This window comes from Pagrus pagrus, assembly GCF_965226575.1.
Source record: "Pagrus pagrus genome assembly, chromosome: 19".
NCBI lineage: Eukaryota > Metazoa > Chordata > Actinopteri > Spariformes > Sparidae > Pagrus > Pagrus pagrus.
Genome location: NC_140203.1, coordinates 16,334,338 through 16,345,219, shown reverse-complemented (window position 1 = coordinate 16,345,219; position 10,882 = coordinate 16,334,338). Strand labels below are relative to the sequence as shown.

At 39.1% G+C, this 10,882-nt stretch overlaps 1 long non-coding RNA gene across 1 annotated transcript; it reads left to right on the top strand.

The window, feature by feature from the left end:
• The first annotated feature begins 4,002 nt into the window (after positions 1-4,002).
• On the top strand, positions 4,003-5,167 carry LOC311275076. Its single transcript, XR_014624815.1, has 2 exons — positions 4,003-4,195; positions 4,593-5,167. It is a non-coding gene; the product is annotated as an uncharacterized lncRNA (long non-coding RNA).
• The last annotated feature ends 5,715 nt before the right edge of the window (positions 5,168-10,882 follow it).

Genomic DNA, 10,882 nt, shown 5'->3' with positions numbered 1-10,882 from the left:
TTCTCAGAGGAAAATAGGGTCCCCAGAACTGTTTGAGGCCAGAAAGGTGGCAGGGTCCGCCAAATATAAATAAAGTAAAACAGTATGAAACTGTGTTGTTCTTCAAGGTTGTTTATTCAGTTTATTCGGTCATGAAAACAAAGCAAGTTTGTTTGTTTAGTTTGTGCACCTTAAGGAACAATCCTGTGTCAATATGAATTACCAAATAAGTCAAAGATGTATTTACTGGCATCTGAAAGCTGTACACAATAATATCCTTTAACTGAATTTGAGTTTCTTCTTTACTTTAAAATGTGGTGGCTGGGCTGCCATTTTGTTTAAATTTGGATAATGGACTAGCAATAAAAAAAACACAAAATGATGTTTCATGTGTCTGTGATTTAGCTTGTGTGCAGCGTGTAGTTAAAGCAGCTTTTTGAGTTAGCTTTGAATGGTGTCCTCTCATGCCCCCTCATACTCATTCTCAAACAGTCCTTTATCTGTCACACACGGAGGATTTGGTGTTGGACCTTTGCCCTGCAGACTACTGTATGTTAATTTCATGCATGTTACACCCGTGGAGAGAAAACGGAGCGGAGGGCAATGACAAAGTGGATCCAATGCATCAACCTCCTCACACTGAGTCACGCACTCAATTTCGTTCAACCACTTCCACCTCCCATCCTTCATACCCTCTCCGAGCAAGCATTTCATTAGGAGCAGAACTCCAGTTCTTTTTTTTCTTTTTTTTTTTTGAGGTGGCTCTCCTCTGAGCACTGATTTCTTATTCCTGACTGCTCAGTGACTGCTGCTCCACATTTAATAATTCATAAAATGCAGAAGTTTGAAACAAAATGGAATTGTTTCTTTATCTCTGCGTCATTTGTGTTAGGCCATGAGAGGAAAACCATTTCATGTCCTATTAGGCAAGAATAAAAATGAAAAGGTAATGGATTTTGACGAGGGACTTCGCTTTCATCATTACAGGTTTGTCATGTGACCTTGACCCAGACTTACACATTTAAAAACCTGTGTGTGGCACAAAAGACGCCAAGAAGAAGTAATTTGCCATCAGCATTCTATATGCTATAGATAAACAGCTATTGATCTTCGTTGCATACCATATGGTTTCGGATGCACTCTGAATATTTTACATGAGGCATGAATATATTGCATTCTCTCGGTAGAGATAGAAGTGTGCGCCACTGAATAAAAGTCTTTGATGAGGGCTCAACCAAAAATAACAAGCTTATAAGGGGAAGGCAGCACGGCGCCTTAAAAAAAAGAAAGAAAAACAGTTCTCTCTTTACACTGGACTTCATTAGCTCAAAAGGCAATGCAGAAGCATTTCTGATTCAACCTTCATCAGCGTATAAAATTCCTAACAAGGTCAGGTGGGGTAATCCCAGCAGGTGAATGTAATGATGGCAATTAAAGGAAGCGTGTCCCTGTAGACTTAAGCACAGCATTGTGACTTGTCATTCAAGAAGACACAGATGCAACTAATGACTTTAATGACAGCTCATTTTCAATTTATGCATGACAACAGGTCATGCCAGTAGGCCAGCATGCACTAAACCTCACAAAAAAATCGGGTTAGCGCACACTTCTGCAAGCTCTGTGACCTCTGAGTCTGAGTGCACGTTGTTTTTCAATAATTTGTGTATTTGACCTCAAATCTATTCGATAAAAAGTGAAAGTCTTCCTTGTAAGACCGTTCGGATAGATATACAGTATGAGGAGTTTTCTGCTGGAAAGCCTTCAGGAAGTCAGGTGATATGGTATAAAGATGGACAGAGACTGTTTTCCCAACAAGTAACTGGACGAATGGTTCGACTTATATGCGTTGAGACTGATGACTGGAGTTTGTGTCCTGTGCATGGTTGCAGTTTTTTATTGAATGTTTAATTGTAGACTCACTGAATTTATTGTTTTCAGGAATTTAAAAATGCAATATGGGATGAGACCAGGCTGGGCACGTCCACAGTTGCCAGGAGGTACTTGGAAACCAATTAATTAACTTAACTGAAGGCAGTTATTTTAACAAAAAATCGTTCAGTTCATTCAGTTGCAATTGTGCGTAAAAACTATAGCAAATGGGCAAAGAAATTGAAATAGTAAACAACCAATGATTGAAATAGATTGCTAAAAGCAAAAGGATGAATGGTTGAAGTAGTTAAATATAATGAATAGACAAGAATACCCGACTAAAAGTGATGAATAAACTGTTGAAATACTGAATGGTAGTGGAATAGTTTCTGTTGTATTTTATGAGTAGGCTGTCTGTGACATTACCCACTGCAACATTTATGATCATCACTCCTTATCTCCCCCCCAGGAACTTTGTTCAAAAGTTCAGCTGCCAAATTCACAATTTTAAAACAAATATAGAGGGAAAAGCACGACAATATTCATGGCCAATGACGAATAATTATAGTTGAGTGTAGTGTACTTGTCAGACAAACATCACAGCCTGAATAGGCAGGACAGTCCAAAGTATCTTCCCCCAGAAATGTTTTGTAGAAATTGTTCATTTCCGAGACTCTTTCCGTTCATTGTAGTGAATTATTGGAGTAATTTTGTTGCTGAAATGTGGAGTTGGGAAAGCAGGGGGAAAGAGGGCACTGAAAAATGGGACTCTCAGGAGAATCTGGAGGCTTGTAAGTAGATCTACAAACAGTAACACTGTATGAAAAATAAAAGAAAGGGAAAAACTTTGGTTGTTAGAAGACAGCAGATCCCACAGGATTGAGTCCACAAACAAACTAGAGTTTATTAAACTAGAAAGCCAGTCTAGAAATAGAATAGAGGGGAAAGGGTTCTTAGCTGAACTGTTTTGTTTGGATTTGTCATATTTTTCTCATTGACTAAGTCAGAGATGCTTTCACACATATTTACTGATAAGGATAGGTGTTGCAAATATGCATCTGCTAAACACTGATTCATGCATCATACAGCTGTTTCTATTGTATCTCTCCCCAAACCTCAAATAAATTAATCTACAGTCTACAAAGGCAATTCATCTTCTGGCATCTAAGTTGCTAGATTAAGCTGTGGACCAATTATAAATAAGAGCTAGCATGAATACCAATGCACCACATTAGGCGATAGCCTGTCTGCTGGACTTTAACTATGCTCAATAATTTGTTGCAGTGGAGTTCTCAGTTGCCTGACTTTTGGATGTCAGTAGTAGAGTTAAACTGTCCATCAAAAACATGCAAGGTAATGTGGTGCACTCAGAGTTTTACTTTTTATTTATCACATCGAATCATACAACTATCAATGTAGTAAAACGTTTTCTCTGCATTTAATCCGTCCCTGAGGAGGAGGAGGAGTGGGCAACCAGCCTATGGTGAAATTTTATTTGAAGTATCCAACAACAACAAGAAGATATATAAAACCATGCAATCTCTTCAAGCCTCCATCCATGGCCACCCCTCCTTGAAAAACGCAATGCATTCAATGGAATTCTTGAGTGAATTAAATATAACACACTGTACTTAATAACAGAAATACTAAGCTGAAAAAGCAATGAATTAATAGTTGAAATAATTAGGTAAAAGTAATAAGAAAAATAAGAATAAACAAATATTGAAATAGCTCAAAATAGGCCTAGCAAACAAGTGACTGAAATAGCTACGGGTCGTGAAAAGGAAATAGTTAAATGTAACAGATGGATAGAAAAAGTTAGCTAAAAGCAGACTAATGAATACACAGTTACAGTTAGCTATTAACAATGAATTTTTTTAAATAGTTAACTAAAAGTAAATAATAAATAATGAGGTTGAAGTGATGAATAAACTGTTGAAATAGTCAGACAGGCACATGCAGCCATCATTCCTGTTTCATTTTAGCCAAAGCTGAAGGTCTTCTAAGCAGGTGTAACCCTGGTTTGTTTCATAGTAGTGTAATTTACAGAACCCTTTGAATGTATCATAGTTGTTTCTCGTCCGGTAGTGTCATTTCTGAGCTTACCTGAATGCATCACCCGCAGCTCTCGGTGTGTGAGAAGGTGAGCGACAGAGAAAGGAGAAACCTCATGTAGCCGTGGAGCAAAGTGTCCTCGTTCGGCGACCAAACGTGATCATAGTTGCGAATATTGTGATAAAACTGTCGTTAGGAAGTGAGTGTGAAGAGATACTTACCTGGTGGGAAGTGAAGTCGATCCCGGGAGCAACTCCGACAGTGTTTCCTCGAACTTTTCTGAACTATTCTGGTGAGTTAGCTGCACCGTTAGCTTGATTAGCAGTATCATTCTGGTTCAGTACATAAAGAAAAAGCCAGTCAGGATAGTCAATAAATGTTTAATGGTATTGAGACGTGTTTTTTGTGATGTTGTGGTGATATGTTGTTATTGTGTGTTACCGTGACGAACGGTTAGCAGTTTTCCGAGCTGTTAGCTCAGCTGCAGCCTGGTAATGAGGCCGAGCGTAGCGCCATAGCTGTCGCTGTAGCTCAGATACCACAATGACGCAGTATTTCATGTGTTTTTTATTTTCTGTATTTGAGCTGTTTGTATTCTAAGTGATGAAACTGTATTGTTCAATGTACACTGGAAGAAGTAAAGAGACAGTCATTTAAGCTGATAAATAATTACGCTGCATATTATGCAGGCTGGTTTTTTTTGAGGGACTAGTTCTTCTGCCCAACTGTGATCCACATCACCCGCCATTTCCGCGTGGAGGCCCTTGGTTCAACTGCAACCTGTATCACCCGCCATGCTGCTTGGAGGCTCTTGGTTCATCGGACCACAGTGTGGACATCAGTGTGGTAGGACAAGGCTCAGTCCGGAGGAGTGACACATTTTAGTTGCACTTTTTTTTCTGAGATCTCAGTATTTTTTTATTTATTTTTTTAAATTATTTTTTTCACCCCTTTGCAAAAAAAACCAAACTGACAAAGGAACTTAAAGAACTTTTTTCTCCTTGGAGGACCCTGAAAGACAATGAATAAACTGAAACAGACAACGGAAACAGGGAAGAATAAAGACAATTTAACCCATTAGAGGGGAAAGGAACACATTTTTGTTATTTTTTCCTATACCGGTACTTACCTGGGTCAGCTAATTTTATTTCATTCTGTGAATTTAAGTTATGTGGAAAGAACTGCATTTCATTTAATGAGTGTAAGGTTGACTATTTTATGTTGAGAGAGAAATTGACATTTAAATATATACATTTATACCATATTCTGTGTTGTGTGTTATGTGGGCTGGAGATCAGTTGCTCTCGTGCTTCAGTGCTACTGCCAGTCTCCTTACCCGAACCTAGTTGATCAGAACGAACCCGAGAAGACTGAGAAAAAGGTTACACAGGCAACAGTGCAATGTCTGTCAGGAAATCTCATTTCTCTCCCTTCCTCGCTTGTCTGAGTAATTGATCAGATCCACCATTGTTAAGGAGGTTCTAATGCTGTTCAGTGGAGGGATGAAAAGATGAAGCAGGCTAATAAGCAAAATGAGATGGACCCAAGTCTTCCTGAGGTGAAGGCAAGCTAGGTCCAGTGGTGCAGTGATCACTGTTTTTTAATGGATGTAGCACTTTCTCAAGAAATACATATGAAGAAATGCTATGAAAACTTTGCTTTTGAAATATTTAAAAGCTCCAGTTTTTGCAGGTTTGTGATTTCATGTGATTTTTGCTGCATGAAAACTTTTAGCCAAAAGCATTTTTGTCATACTTTAAAAAGAATACCAACTCTGCTTGGGCATTAAATGAAAATACGTCTCACATAAGAAATGGAAGGAGCCACTTTGCAGGTTTTATTGACAGGCAGCTCTTGGCAGCAAGACAAATCAGGACTGCACCTGCATGTCATGTAATTTCTAACTTTACAAGTCTCTTCGGGCTGGTCGTTCTGCTCGCCAAGACTCCCGTCATTCTCTACCCTTGTTCTGCTTCTTTTCGTCCATCCATCTGTCTTGTCTTACAGTTTACCCTCAGACCTGTTTCCCTTTAAGTCTTTTTGTAATGAGCTGTGGAGGAGTTGGTAAAGCAAAACATGATGCATTATTGATTCCAGCTATGGAACTTTGAAGCTGTTAATGGCTGGGATGCTCCATGAGACATTTAAGCTGTAGATCATAGTCAAAGAGGCTGTGGAAGACCATTGAGGGCCTTGTCAAGACTAAAGCCGGCAGATGGGAGTTTATGATTGAACATTATTTCAAAGCACCAGCGCCACATAAAGGCATTATCTACAAGCTTGGCAGACATCTACATCTGGATTGATTCCAGCATCGAAAAAGGAGCGTGCATATTATGTTAGCCTGTTGTACACTACAGTATGTTGTTCCCAGAGTGGGATAAAAAAACCCAAAATAAGCAGCTAATCTTGTTTATAATGTTGACATCAGACACTGTTTGCGTGCCAAATCTTCAGGTGACAGGATTTTTTTTCCATAAATATCACTTTGTGATGTAGAGTTAAATGCTGCTGTGTGACGTAGAAGACTGTGTTCCTTAAAATTGTGTGGTGATGTGATTAAACATTTACTCTGCTGCTGCCACTGCAAGGATGTTACGTTTTCCACTTCTTTCCAAACATAATATACTATTCTACTGCTAGAAGTTATTCTGCAAATAATAAATAGTGCTCTAAATTGACAATGAATCAGGCATTTCAGTTAAAGTGGAAATATTCAACTTTTATAACTTTCCCGTCCTTGTGAACTCTCCTTTTTTCTAAAATCGACAATCTGCCCCTTGGTTTCGCTGATGTTGAGCAGTAGTCTGCTCTCTGTGCACCGCTATACAACATTGTTACTTTCACCCAGATTTGAACTCTTAACGTTTTTTGTACAGTGGCTGATGAGGATGTTGTTGTCCACATACTTCACTGCAGAGTTCTCTTGATGTCTGTGAGTGCAATCATGGGTGTACAATGTGAACAGGAGGGGGTTGAGCTCACAGCCCTGGGGGGCTCCGTTGTTGAGCACTAACATAAAGGAGGTGTGACTGACAATCAGCACTCTCGGAGGACTGATTGTGAGGAAGTTCAATATCCAGTTGCAAAGTGTTGCACCCAAGCCCAGAGTGCCCAAGCTTTCTAATGATGAGCATCGGTGACATCGTGTTGAATGCTGAGCTGAAGTCAACAAACAGCATTCTGATGTAGCTGTTTTCCGCAAGTGCATTAAGACTGAGCGAAGGGCAGTAGATATGGCATCCTTGTCTGCATACTTCACAACAGAGTTCTCTTGATGTGTGGGATTGTAGTCATGGGTGTACAGAGTGAACAGGAGGGGCTGAGCTCACAACCCTCTGGGGCTCTGTTGTTGAGCACTGAAGATAATGAATGACATTATAGTAAACCAATGTAATGACAAAATATGTCTTCACAGAAGAAGTTACACATGTTGACAATTACTATACATTAATAAGCACTAAAATGTCCTCCACTTACAACATTCTAGTGTTTTTAAATATTTATTAAATGTTTGTAACAGATTATGAATGTTAAATATAGGAACTTTAAAGTAAAGTTTTACAATATCTCACTCAGTTTGACAGAACTGTCTATTTTCACATGATAATGAAGCACCAAGCAAAGAGCACAGTATGGCACTGCCCTACAGAACAAGCCTATTCTCCTGTTTTGTTGACTGTGACTGTTATTGATATCCAATAGGCTGAGCAATGGGCAGTAATAATCAAGAGCTCAACAAATTAAAATCTCCTCAACCTCACCAAGCTGCAAAGGAAAAAGGTAAACAAACCAACTTCCTGAAGAAATTGCCAATGCCACAGGTCATATCTGAATTTATGAGTTCTGCTGAGGAAAGATGTGGGTGTTTGAGTGAGTAATAGACCCAGACAAGGGAAATAAGTTGTTGGTGAACAACAGAAAACTCTGCATGCAATCGTTCAAAATGCATTTCCCTTTTATTGAAGCTGCCATTTGTGCATTATGTTTTGGATGATTTGTGTTGAGATGCTTTTTCTTGTATCCAAAAACTGCATCAGCCATCTGACAATTTATGTTGGTTTTTGCCTAGTTTTGTCAGATTTCAAGAATAAATGATTAATCTTTTATTCATCGGGGCAATTTCTGATGACTTAAAAAGTTAATAACAGTGATAATGACATTAATAACTAAGATGTATTTATGGAGATATTCTGTCTATATATAACATTTAGTTTTTGCTTGGCCATAAATAGGCTATAAATACTGATTTTCAGAAAATATGATAAGAGAAATGACAATGCTGTCACAGGTATGGCGATTACATGAATGTCTTCACAACATTTTGAGCATTTACTCACACAGTAGGCCTGTTTACTGTCGGCCTATAAGCTAAGTTTCTATGAAAATTGCATTTAAACATTTGTTATTTTAGTGTGACTTTGCAGATAAATAAAAATGTTAACAAAAAATTAAACAGGCAGTGAGCAGCACTATTTGATTGTATTAATGTGCATGCATGTGTTGGTGCATGCACATGTACAGTCTAACCTCTCACATCATATTTGGTGGAACATAAAGTAGACCCATAACAGCGTTCGGTTTCTGATAAACCCTCCCTAAGGTGCTGCTGTCGCTGAAACCAATCCATTCCCGGTCAATTCTGCATCTGTGGGAGTCAGAAATTATAGTCACCTACAGGGCTACATCTGGGAATTGTTAGGGCTTAAGCTGCTGCTCTCTCTGTCCCAGTGATTTATGTCCCTGTCATGATGCCATGTGGTCATAGTGAATGGATCAAAAATCCAGAAAATTAAACTTTAGACCTGCAGGTGCATTCTTATTTTTGCCAAATTCCACGCCATAAACACCTCCCCTGGGGCTCTACATAGGCTGGCCACAGCACGGTTCCCAATTCAGACTGGAAACAATTGCAAATGGCCTCAGCAGGGACTGAGCCCAATGACCAGTCAGGTCATCCCGCATCTCAAATCGATAGGAGCAGCACTCTGGTATAATGGATGCTCTGTGTGCCTCAAATAGCTCAGCGACTGATTTACCATTACCAGGTGCAAAATGGTAACAGAGCCAAGGCCAAGTTTGTGTTGTAAAATGAGCAGAAAATAGTTTGACTTCCCAAACCATACCATACGTTTGATTGAAGGTAAGATATTTCTGTTGTTGTTTTTCGAACCATTTTAAATTATACTTACCTGTGCAGAGAACACAAAATGAAGCAGCCACAAGCTCAATTGTTCTAACTAAAGTAAAATATGCCTCTGAGAGGTGTGGGTTGTGGAACAGCTGATTAGATGTTATGAGACATGCGAAACTGCCAGAGTTTTGATGAAGGCAAAATCGAAATGCCAAGGACAATCTGGATGACTGAAAATTCAAAAAACTCCCCCGCGACTTGCACCACCAAGTCCTGTTACAGTCATAGCATGTTGATGTATTGTTTGCTGGTTTCAAATTGATTTTTGGAAAGAGCATGAAACCGCTCTGGCAGCACAGGATATACAGATTTGAACTTTGCTGCCTGCAACTTTTGTAATCCATTGTCTGTACGTCAGCTGTGAATTTTTTCCTCTGCAAGACGGCTCACGCAGTGGAAAAGATGTAGGAAGGAAAACTGACATGTTGTTGTGATTAAGGATGGCGTGGCACTAAACATGTAACAAAGGTAGATTGTCAGAATCCATGGTAAAACACAGACTGCACTTTTCCACCACCTCACACAAGGCTAGTAAGTAAAAGATGACTAACAATATGTGAAACACTTGAGAGAACTGATTAAACAAAGCTGAAAAAGCTCAAAGCTCGCCAAAATCGGATGCAGAGCCAGACCTTTTGGAGGAATAGACAACTTTTTAACTTTCCCGTCCTTGTGAACTTTTTTCTAAAATCGACAATCTGTGGACCGCTTCCATCAATAACAGACTCGGTGCTAATTGTCCGCAGAGCAGAGCAGAGAGACGCTTCTAGGATACTGCTGAAACGTGCTGTGGTGCAGCCGGTGGAAACACAAGCATTGTCTAGGTTGTCCAGGCCATAATGCAGCGAGATGGGCCGAGTGGAATCTGGGGGGTGAGACAACCTCTATTGCTGATGAAAATCTGACATGCGACACTAACAAATGCTCATGGATGAGGTGATGTTTTAGTTTCATTCACCCTACATATTGTCCTATTCACCAACTTTTTTCCTCACTCTGTGATGCTCTCCCAGAAGATACAGCGACAGACTACCACATGACCTTGAGTAAACTTTTGGATTTGTCCCTGTTTGAATATTTTTGAAAACATATGGTATAAATCGTTACGTAACTTGACATGGGTCTAGTTGTTTTAAGACATTTTAATGCAGAAATCTTACATATTATATCTTTAAGGGGGAATTAAGGGGGTACTTACCAGAAGTTTTGCCATCAGTCCAGCAGATCACCTCAGCTGGCAACTGGCGACTTCTCCTTGAACAAATCTTGTGTTTCTGGTAACAAAATGGATCTTAATATTTAACAAAACAGTATATATCTTCAGGAATTGCTTTTGTGTTGCTGTCAGACACTTAGAATAACAACCTCAGCCAGTCAATAGCAAAAACTTTCAGTTGATGTAACTTTGACAGTCGCAGTTGCCTCAAGGATTTCTTTGGAGCTATTGCAGCCTTGTCGCGGCTGCCAGCCGAGGAGATCTGCTGGACCGATTCCAAAACTAATTTAAATTTAAATTAATTTAATTACTAAGGTATTTTTTTCTGTCTTTACTGTTTCCACATGGATGAGATGTGTCTACCTTAACATAAAATTATGACAGCATTTTAGTATCATCAAATGGAAATACACGTTAGATAAATGTTTGGCATATGAAGAATATGTGAACTTAAATGATCTTATTGTAACATTTTTGTTTGTGTAGGAATTTTTCCATTAACACCAAGTAGTTTGGTTTCTTAAGTGACATACCAAGTACCATATTTTAGTATTTTGCACCTCATCAGT